This window comes from Caretta caretta, chromosome 1 (assembly GCF_965140235.1).
Source record: "Caretta caretta isolate rCarCar2 chromosome 1, rCarCar1.hap1, whole genome shotgun sequence".
NCBI classification, from domain to species: domain Eukaryota; kingdom Metazoa; phylum Chordata; order Testudines; family Cheloniidae; genus Caretta; species Caretta caretta.
The window spans coordinates 71,148,176-71,158,154 of record NC_134206.1 but is presented as its reverse complement, the minus strand read 5'-3'; the positions used below and the strand labels follow the sequence as shown (position 1 = coordinate 71,158,154).

At 38.7% G+C, this 9,979-nt stretch overlaps 1 long non-coding RNA gene across 1 annotated transcript in view; it reads left to right on the top strand.

The window, feature by feature from the left end:
• The first annotated feature begins 2,022 nt into the window (after positions 1–2,022).
• The window catches only part of LOC125627424 (uncharacterized), a 54,212-nt gene continuing 46,255 nt past the window's right edge, over positions 2,023–9,979 (top strand). The window contains exon 1 of the long non-coding RNA XR_007354012.2: positions 2,023–2,106. This is a non-coding gene — a long non-coding RNA (uncharacterized LOC125627424). The remainder of the gene's footprint in view (positions 2,107–9,979) is intronic.

Here is a 9,979-nt window from a genome sequence, read left to right as displayed (position 1 = left end):
TAGACAAATTGGAGAGAGTCCAGTGGAGGGCAATGAAAATGATTAGGGGGCTGGGGCACATGACTTACGAGAATAGGCTGAGAGAACTGGGCTTATTTAGTCTGCAGAAGAGTGAGGGGAGATTTGATTGCAGCCTTCAACTATCTGAAGGAGGGTTCCAAAGAGGATGGAGCTTGGCTGTTCTCAGTGGTGGCAGATGACAGAACAAGGAGCAATGGTCTTAAGTTGCAGTGATGGAGGTCTAGGTTGGATATTAGGAAATACTATTTCACTAGGAGGGTGGTGAAGCACTGGAATGCGTTACCTAGGGAGGTGGTGGAATCTCCTTTCTTAGAGGTTTTTAAGGCCCAGCTTGACAAAGCCCCCTCTGAGATGATTTAGTTGGTGTTGTTCCTGCTTTGAGCAGGGGATTGGACTAGATGACCTCCTGAGGTCTCTTCCAACCCTAATATTGTATGATTCTATGACCACAAGGTCATCGAGTTTAAATGCCTGCCAAGATGCAGAATTTGATATATCTAAACCATCCAAGACAGATCAGACTGGGTATGAAGAGGAAGAAGGAATGTGGATGTTTGTGCCAATGAGGAAGGACAATTTGTGCCAATGAGAAAGGACCATAAGGAATCACACTGAAGTGGAGGGATAAAGTCATACACTAACCTTGGGCTTGATCCTGATGCCATTAAAACCAATGACAATATTCTCATTGACTTAAATGAAAGCAGGTCAGGTGTACTGCTAATTGATTTCAAGTCAATCAGTTTGTTTAATTATATGATATTGATAAAACAAAAGTAAGAATCATTGTTATGACAAATGTCTTATGACTACCTGCCACTATCATAATTTCCTTTCCTCCTGCTGTATGTTTTTGAACTATTTAATTATGTACAATATTTCAAGTCAGATTGTATTGCCAAACAGACACAGTGAACACATATCAGTTCTAATTTTCAAAATGTGATCAGATGGTGCCTTCACAGCAATGGAGATTAGCTCAAATTAAGTACCCTATTAATTACATTCTACACTCTGTACTAAAAGCAGATGTCCTCTTGTTTAATGGTAGCTAGATTTCTATCAAGGCACCTGGAATGCCTGATTTCTGAACTAGAAATGAGCTTAAGTCTCCAAATTTGAGTTCCAGTTTCAAAACATTCAATTCAGAGGCATTTGCATTCACGATCCAGAGCAGAGATATACCTTAGTTCAGAAATTCAGATCTGCACTTAAGTCCAGATTTTAAGCTCTGTCCCCGAAATGTGACATATTCATGTCTGGAGTTCCAGTTCAGGCCTTGCACTACTTTAAACATATTCACTATATAAAGATGAACCAATTATTCCAGATATGCAATTACTATGTTATTATGTAATTACCACACATAGTAATAGTTAGCATACGATAATAATTCTTAGCACTTACACTGCATAAGTATAAAGATGACAATTCATAATCTTCATACATGCTCCTGTCTCCCCATGAGAGAGTTATTCAGGTCGTTTTGCCATCAATTTACAGATAGTGAAAGTGAGACAGAGATATGAAGTAATTTGACAAAGGTCACAAAGGAAGTCAATATGAAAGAGGCGACATTAGAACCATTCCTTTAGCCACACTCCCTCATGCTATGATATATACAAACTGTACCTCACTTCCAAAGCATCCTACTGAATTCATATTAGCAAAGAAATATATTAACTAATCTTTGATTTCCTCCAAATGTTTTCAGTTTAGCACCAGAAAAAAAAACAAACATTTTTTCCTCCTGCAAGTTCATTGTCTCCTGGGCATGACCAAAACATAAAAATACACATTTTAAAATGAATCCATTAGTCTTATACTTTCTCATATATGATTTTTCTCAAGGGTTGCATACCTCCACAATTAAAATGCATGCTTCATTGCCTCCCTCAGTTTTTAGTAATTATAAATTCTGCTGAGTATAAACTGTTGCTAAGATATGCTCACTTAACAAATGCAGCCAAGCCTAAACCTAACAGTGTAGTATATTGTTCAGTTCTTCATCAACTGCTCATTCAAAGATAATCACATTTTCTTTCCTTCTCTAAATTTCAGTTTCTTCAGCTGTGACTTGGGTTGGTAAGTTTTCTAAATTTCGCTTTGTGCTTTTGAGAAGAATTATTTAAAAGCATCTTACCAGAAGTTATGAATTTTTAATTTACTTTCCTCTAACATATCTAGGTTGAGGTACTAGTCTTATGCAGAGCTGGGTGAAATTTTTCAGACAAAACTGTTTTTGTTCTGGAGAATGTGGATTCAGTTTGACTGAAACATTTCATAAATTCATACTGATTTTTGGTTAAATGTTTCAGTCAAAACCAAAAAGAAACTGGAAATGTCAAAATAAATCATTTGGACATTATCAGAATGACCTATTTTGATTTTTTGAGCAAGAGTTACAAGGAATTTAGGCACCACTCATAAAGTTGTAGGAGGAGGGGATATCTGCCCTTAGACCCTCTAGCCCAGCAGTTAATGCATTCATCCAGGATATGGGAGATCCAGGTTTAAGTCCCAAGTGAATGCCTAACCAGTAGACTAGTGGTTATTCTGGGGTAAGCCTCTCCTTTTGCTAGGTGTTTTACTTTGTACAAATAATAAAATAGGAGGAGGGACTGAAACCCAGGTGAGTGCCCTAACCATAGTGTCATTCTTGCATTCTGGTGCAAAGCCTATTTAATTATGTATACAAACTGCACAATTTTTGGTTTTGGTGCAGCCCAAACCATTTTTTCCTGAAATTATCAGCAAACTTAATAATCAGTTATTCACATAGCTTAAGCTTCGATATAAAATATGCATGTTCACTCATGTTTCTATAAACGGTATTCTAAAATTACCATAATCTCTACTGAGGGCTATATGCAGCCTCAAGTGGTTTGACAATTTTTTTTGTCAGATTTCACCTTCTGAGTAGCTCTGCAACTGCTTCGTTCATAGCTTGGGCATTTTATTTTGGCCTTGCTACAGCAGACTGACCTTTCCAGCATCTATGACTTCCTGTTTTGAATGGTACACAAGTCACATTATTTCAAAAGGATTGAGCCTTTATACTTTTGTTATGCAAGACAGACATGTACGTGTCAGCTTTATTTAAATAATTTGATTATATGTATTCTGATATTACATTTATGGCAAAATATACCCAGTTTTTCAATTAAGCTATATATTCTTTCATTCTTTTAGTCTCATTGATGGCCAATAACTGAATAACATGCGTAAAGTTACTTACATATGTAATGGTTTGCAGGACAGACCCTATAATGGATAATGCTTGGGTGGGAGGGAGAAAAAGGGGGATAGGATTATTGTTAGATGGTACAATTAACTGAAATATAATTTGCTATGAAACAGTAATCCATAATCACCCAAACAGCCTCCCATATGTCAGTTTATGCTTATGTCAAGTAAATTTTCATAATAATCATATTTTAGGCACTTTGTCATTTTGTTTGTAAGGAGTTGTTGTTTGCCCACCATGTTGGGGACCTTCTTCTTCTGACATTTGACGCCTTTTTCTCTCTAAGGCGGGAAAGAGCAAGGGTCACATGGCCTGTGTTCTGCCTAGTAGCAGGAGAGCATAAAAGACTGCTGCACCCAAGAGGAGAGGCTGTCCTTCCTGGTGGCAGCACAGTAAATGTCCCAGCCAAGACTTTGAGGGATCTACAGAAAACCACAGAAAATCCTAACTCCATAGTTCCAGCTATAAGTTACTGATTGATTCCTATCTTACCTGTATCCTGAACTCCTGTGTCCTCACCTTGCTGTCCTGATTTATTCTACCCGTGATGTCCTCTGTCATGGGTCCATTCCTCTGAACCTGGTGTAGTATGCTGTGTAGCTCTGCACCTTACCTGTAGTAAATTCCCCTCCGTCCTTGTGGGTTTGGGACCTTGACTTTATGTCAGTTTGTTGTGCCAAACTGTACTTGTATGCCCTTTGGTATTGTTTTGCTGGGGGTCCTATAAGTTACTGTTTCCTGTTTGAGTCACTGTTTAATAAACCAGTTTGCTTTATAGTTAATCCTGTCCTTAGTTGTCTCTCCAATGATAGATGTGGTGTGGGCGAACGAGCCTGCTGGGTAGGGACTCTGAGGTGTGGAACATAAGGCATATCCAGTTAACCATAGGCAAGATCTGAGTTCCTGGTTAACAATTTCATGCTTAGGAGGTCTACATATCAGTTAATGTAGTGAAAGTGCTGGGCCAACATACACAGGATTCTAGATTGTCCAGTGTGTGGACTGAAAGTGGAATTTTAGTTACTGAATTATAGAACAGCTGGTAAAAAAATTATGCAAAAGCAACTTGTGATCACAAGATCACTCTACAGGCAATGTGGCAATTGTTATTATCACAAATTTTGAGCTATCTATAGCAAAAGAACAAGAAACTCTTAAAAAAAAAAGCCCTTGGATTTTGCAAAATCTGATGTTCTGGAAGATTACAATAATTTAGTGTCCACTTTATAATCAGCAAGTTTTTTGTGACCAGATGGCATCATTTGTGCTTAGTAACATGGACAACTATCCCAATTTGAAGTACATACCATATCTATATACTGAACCCATATCTTCCTACTCTTCACCATAGCCCAACGAGATGGAATTTGGGAGTTTCATCTGTATATCTGCAAAAGAATGCTTCTGTTCTTTCACCAATATGACCACACAGATTATTCTCTGTCTATCTGTGTACTTAGCAGAAATGAACCAGCTCCCTCTGGAAGTATTTGAAGAGTTCCATAGAGGCAACTGGGCTTGTGATAGGTGCCAACCACAGATTCAATCAGGTAGGTTTGGACTACTCCCAAGAGCAGTTCAATGCCACTGGTAAAAAAAGGAGGAAAAATGATAGGCAACACAAGAACAGCCTCTTCACTCAGTAGATGAGCTCTCTCCTATATACCATGTGCCCAGATTTCAGCCCAAACCAGAAAATTGTTCAGTTTTAGACTTGATGACCAAATGACTTGAAATTAATCCACACCAGCTCAAAAGCAGTGTTGTCATGTTGATGTTGATGAAAATGAAGTGTTAATGGCATGTTGAGGATTCAAATTACTCACTTGTGAACCAGCCTGCAGCATACCGCAAAACATTGCAACACAAGATTTGGATACAGAAGCAATTCAGGAAGCTCTGTTGAATGAAGGATTGGCCATTGGCCAGAAGCAACTGAATACCTTTATTCATGAAAGGCTGTGACACCAAAAGAGGGAAGTGCCCAAATTCTGTGACTCAGTGATAAGAACATAAGAAGATAAGAATGGCCATACTGGGTCAGACCAAAGGCCCATCCAGCCCAGTATCCTGTCTGCCGACAGTGGCCAATGCCAGGTGCCCCACAGGGAGTGAACCTAACAGGTAATGATCAAGTGATCTCTCTCTCCTGCCATCCATCTCTGACAAACAGAGGCTAGGGACACCATTCCTTACCCATCCTGGCTAATAGCCATTAATGGACTTAACCTCCATGAATTTGTCATGATAAAAAGTGATAAAGACAAGGGCTCTGATGTTGTCCAGCTATACCGAAAGAAGGACAGGAGACGTGATATGGATTTAATCAGGCTGCAGCTTTATTATTAGATGTCTGGGGCTACTCAACAGATAAAAGTGCACAGTGTATGTAACCCCTGTTTATTTTGTAATTAACCAGGGTGGGAGGGGGCGGGGGGGCTTCCACCAGCTCCCCCTGTTTTTCCATCTAGGTCCCTCCAGCAAATCTATTGCCAGGACCTTACCATCTACCCTCCTTCGTACGAGGGGTAAGGTGGGTCATAAGAAAGGGGGATTGGCTGCCTGCTGTTCCAACCATAGAAGACCCAAACCCCACACTGTCCCATTCCTTTAACCAGCTTCTCCTTTTTCAGTCCTTTACCAGGCCATTTATCTGGTCACTTGATGCCTTCTCTTTGGAGTACCTGCACTGCATATCCACCACAACGAGGCACCAGCAATTAGCTTGGCTGCCTCTTCCCCACCCCTTCACCCCGCATTGGGGGGTCTGCCTCACCTGTCTGTCTCCTCACTCCCAAACTCACCCCCACGCTGGGCCTCCCCTGGAACCCAGGCCAGACCCATCACGCACAGATGCCTGAAGTTGTCACAGCAACTGCAGATTAACTTGCAGCAGCTGTGCGACACCATTAGTGTCTCCAGATGGGTCTGATGTGGATTCTGGGACTCCCATTCCCACTTCAGCAAAAAAGTTCATCTGCAACATATACAATTCACCTGATGAAGAAAGTTGTGACAAGGCATGGGTGATATTTTTCTCAAGTGTTCATCACCAGAATCACTGCCCCCAATATGTGATGTATTGCACTGTCACATTCGAATAACTCACTTTCAATCCTCAGCAATATCACACTATCCTCATCGGAGAATGTGTTGGATCAAACACAATGGAGAACTGGTACCCAAACTAATGTAACTGAAGCTGATCCCCAACAGCTGTGCAGAAATTGTTACCTGGTGATGTGTCAGAGTTGTGACATACACCCTATAGCTGCAGGATGCCACAGAGGCAAGCACTGTGGCCTGTAAATATTTTTTTTTAAAAAAAAGGGGGTGTTATATCAGCATGTGTAGGAACTGTTAAATTATGCTTGCCCAACAATGTGCAAGATATGTAGTAACTGTACTAGAACAAACACCATAGAAATTCACTATTTTTTTCAAAATTTCCTTACATTTTGGACTCCAGTTTAGAAGTTAAAATATTCAAAACTCAGCTTGATAAACATTTTTTCAGTTTTTTTAGCGCATTCAAATCCACGACCCCCAATGCCTCCTACATCTTATTTTATGGAAAATGTACCTCTGTAAGTGGTTATGTTGATGGATAAAAAATAATTCAATGAACATGTTATGTGATTCTAGCATAAATAGGAGAATATTGAGTAAAAACAGAGATAAGGAATCATGTCCGTATATAGTTTTGGAGAGACCATAACCAGAACACCGTGTCCACTGTAAAAAGGATGTTCAAAAATTTGAAAGTATTCAGAGAAGAACAACATGAACATTGTTTAGTCAGGCCAAAACTACCTCACAGTGAGAGAATTAAGAAATCTATTTAGCTTACAAAGTTAAGACATATCTGGGTCATACCCTATAAAACCTGCATAGGGAGATCTCTGATAGTAGAGGGCTCTTCAATCTAACATAACAAGATTCGGTGTCTGAAAGTTGAAGCTAAACAAATTCAAACTGCAAACTGCATTTTTTTAACAGTGAGTAATCAAAGGAACAACTTACCTAAGGACATGTTAATTCTCCTTGCAGGCATTAAATCCAGAGTGGCTATCTTTCTAAAATATATGCTCTGGCTCAAAGCTGTTATGGGCTTGATCCAGAAACTATTAAATGATGTGGTCTGTCTCATGCAGGATGTCAGACTAGATGATCATAATGGGCCCTTCAGGCTATATGCTACAAGAGAATTCCTCCCAGGTTAATTCCTCCCTTGGAATGTCCCATTCATGTAACTTTTTATCACTTTGAATGAGTGGGTTAGTAGCTATCCAAAGCAATGGCATTGACCAATGCAATGAGAATTCTCCACAGAGTTAAATTTGACTCCTCTGATCTGGCAATTTCTGTTTCTATTGTTATACTTATCAATGTGGTATTAGAATTTTGGTGCTTGATTTCATTCTCAGAAATGCAATAAGATGCTGGACTAAACTGACTTTTTCAATATTCCATTGTTTTATTGGCTGGTGTGGTCCAATACGCTAAGGTAAGGAGGTATAAGACACTTTGTTGACAGTTTGCCAAGCTTGGGGATTCTGGGATTGGAAAATAAAATGCATTGTTCTGAAAACTACATTTTAAAAGTTCTTAAAGTTTTTCAAAGTTTAAGAGAAGATTTTAAAGTATTTCAAAGGTAAAATACTTCCCGGGGCAAAAATTGAGTTAACTATGCATCCAGCTGTGCTTTTATACAATGCGGATAAAAGCTGTTCTGAGTTCAAAACTATTCATGCTCAACTTTCAGATTTTTTTTTATTTTATATTAATAATATAAATTTTTTCAGTCATGTTCACCTCTTCAGATAAAGGCAATACATTGCATTTTTTACTCAGAATATATAACAGAGTGATATTTGGCCTCTATATCAGTCATAATGTTCAGTGCTGCCAAGCTGTGATTGAATTATGCGTCGATGAAATGGAACACTCTTGAATTTATAATGTACATTTATCTATTACTTTATTCTTGACAATTTATCTTTAAAAAGATAAAAGGCTCTGGGAAAAGCAGTGGTGTTTGGAAGTGATATTCTCTGTTTGTGCCAGGTGCTTTTGACTAATTATTCAGTGTTCCACACCCTACTTGCAGATGGTTTGTCTTGCTTTGCATATAACCCATATACCACTACCAGTGAGGACTTAAGACATGACCTATCTGTTTAATAAGGAAGGACCTTCACTACTGGAGTCAGAAGAAGATGTTTGAAATATTTCCTAGCTCTTCAAGTCCAGCAAACAGCATATTAATTTTGAACGAGTGAGATTCATTGGGATCATCTATTTTCCTTTTTATTTCTGCACTATCACCTTCAAGGGTCTTGCAACACAGTAATCTTCTCTCCAAGGATCTAGCTACAGTCCTCTCCATGCAGCAGCCAGGAACTGAGTCTTTTCCATTTTTCTGTCCCATATTCTTTTGTTTTATTTTCCTCTATTTATCATTTAGCACTGTGATACAATGAAAAGGAACTCAACATTTGCAATGCAAAATACGTGCAACACTTATCAAATTTGGAGAACATTCTGCAATGCACTGCCAAAACTAGATTATGTTATCCTTCTCATTGAGTCTAACTGTGTTGATTTCTTGAATATCCTACAAGTAGATTTTAAGCTGTGTTCTCACTGAGATATTGTGTTCAAAAACTGCTAAACTGAAACAGATCTGGTACTCTGGAAGTACCTGTGCAGGGAGCTTTAAAGGCTTAAACATTTGCACTGCTTCAAAGAACTTTGCTGCTGACTATTGAAAATGTCCATTGTGCCACATATAGTCACACAGCTTGTGGACAAATTTGCAATGATGATTTTCTGCAGAGCTGTGCTTAGCAGCTTCCCTTGTGACTTTATTAAAAATGGCAAAACCCAGTTTCTTCTCATTCACAAGGTGAGCTTTCAGCTGCTCTCTCATATTTTTTAAGCATTGTCTCTAATGAAAATGCATGCTGTGTTACCTTCTTAATGTTATAGTTGATATTTTGGGACAAGGACAAAGTTATTACCCTGTCACATTTAGGTACTTTGTTTGGGTTTGGATCAGCTATAGTCTGATTCTGGATCACAACAAGTAACCAAAGCCTGATTACACACACACACACACACACACACACACACACACACACACCCCTATTCCCATTCTGACAGTGTCAGAATGGTGTAAAGTGGCCTCTCTGTGTATGGATATTAGATCCAAGTTTTCCACGTTTTGTTTTGTTTTGTTTTGTTTTCAGGTAGGAATGAAGAATTGAGTTATCTGAAGCATTAAGTCACATATGAGTGGACATAACTGCTTCCACCATATTAGTCCCTGGTGCAGCAAAGCACTTAAGTACATGTGAAATTTCAAGTATATGAATAATCCTGCTAACTTCACTGCAGCACTCAGATTCTTAATGTTAAGCATATGTTTAAACATTTTGTTTGATCGGGGCTAAGGTTACTAGGTTTAAAAATCTTAGTTCATAAAGTAATATTAAAATGTAGGACATTCAAAGAAACAGTGAAAAACAAGTGTTGCTTTTGTGGTAAGCTTTCATGGGTAAATTATATGTAAGTCAAAAGTAAAGCATTAGTTACCATTTATGGTTTTGGTGTTTGTTTAGGGGTAAAATTTTCAAAAGCACCAGTGTGGCTTAGGAGCCTAATTCAAGTCACCTAAGCATCTGAAAATGTTACTTTTTCTCTAAATAA